Source organism: Vipera ursinii, assembly GCF_947247035.1.
Source record: "Vipera ursinii genome assembly, chromosome: 7".
NCBI classification, from domain to species: domain Eukaryota; kingdom Metazoa; phylum Chordata; class Lepidosauria; order Squamata; family Viperidae; genus Vipera; species Vipera ursinii.
In genome coordinates this window covers 65456908-65458638 of record NC_139521.1, presented here as the reverse complement: position 1 = coordinate 65458638, position 1731 = coordinate 65456908, and positions in this window count along the sequence as shown.

The window sequence follows — 1731 nt, the reverse complement described above, 5'->3', positions numbered from 1 at the left end:
AGACTAAAATGTTTCAATTTAAATGCAGAATATCGCTGCACACTTGATGGCTTTATATAGCTTGTTCATGCACTCTTGGGTAGGTTATTTTATAGGTCAGTGTGCTAATTTAGCAAATTGGGAGAAGCAGATTATCAGATTAAGCTTTCATGTACTTTATTTTGGAAGGCAGAAACTGTTAATGTGCACAGAGCAGTTGCATCATATCCATGATATGAACTGAAGCAATGTGTATCTTCAATAAAACAAGTCTCAAATGTTTTATTTTGGAACTTCTGACAATGAGAATGGAGTTCTTCCATACAGCTAAATCAATCACATCCCAGGCAACTATAAAGAATGGAATGACATCAAAGATGGTGGTGTTGGTCCTTCTGCTTTCTTAGAGTGACTTACAGGGCTTCAAAATGTCTATTAATATTTAAGTCTTTCAGTGAAAAGTGTTTAGGAAACAACAGCAGTAGCAACAATAGTAGCAACCTGTCTTCTATACCCAATATGTTTCTAAAGAAGTACCGTAACCCATAAACTGCACCACATTAATATAATATGGTGCTAATTAATTAATTGTAACTCATGTTAAATCCTTAGTTCAGCTAGACTCGAGTATAAGCAACACTTAAACCACAGCAATGGCTATTTTGATCAATCACACATTTATAAATGGTTAAAAAAAAGTATTATTAGCAGTTGTTGACAGAAATTGAGGTTGACCGAACTAGCTGAGAAAGGGTTGCTGAGATTATGGAATGGGAAATGTTTGGGTCTCAATAAAATTGAGAAAGATCTGTTTTAAATCAATACTCCTGAAGAGTTTACACAGAGGGAACAACACTGAATTTGTAATTTAGTCTCTTATTTTTACCTCTCTTTAATTATCTATCTTATCTCTCTCTCTCTCTCTCTCTCTCTCTCTCTCTCTCTCTCTCTATATATATATATATATATATATATATATATATATATATATATATATATATATATATATATAGAGAGAGAGAGAGAGAGAGAGAGAGAGCAAACTCAGTAAAAGTCAGTTCACTAAGCCAGAATATTTTGAGATAAACAGTATCAGCATTTTAAAATGGGAGGAAGGGGAGGGAAGATGGTGGAAACCAACAAGAAAAAAATGTGAATCCTACATGAGTAAGGTGGCCACAACCAGTTTCTATCATTAGACTTGTATAGACTTTGTACTCCTCATTCACCAAATGTTGCTTGCCTGTGTAAATGTGTTTCCTATGTAGCCACAACCATACAAACCGCCCCCCACCATCCACACAGACAGTGAGCAGCAAACCTATAGGCACCCCAACTTTGCAAAGTATAAAATAGGTTTGTTTTTTAAAAAAATCTTTGGGTTAAGGGTTGGTGAGAGACCCAACAAAGATCACTGAGTTCAGAGCATGTTCTATAGACAAATACTGCTGGTCAGCTGCCAGGGAAGAGAAGGGATGGGATGGAATGGAATATTTTTTATTTTTATTTTTATTTCATTTCTATCCTGCTTTTATCCAGAGAAGAACTCTAAAGTGTTAATATAGTAATGTGCGTATCCCATTTCTTTAATGTTCCATTTTCCTTTGTGTTTTAAATAGTACAGCACAGTACATGTTGTAAAATGGTATATATCACTGTAGACCTTCTACAATGTGTTTGTATTTCATGTTCATTGAATGATGTCTTTATTTGCTGCCTGTTTCCAAGGTCAGGCTGTGCCTATCGGTGAGG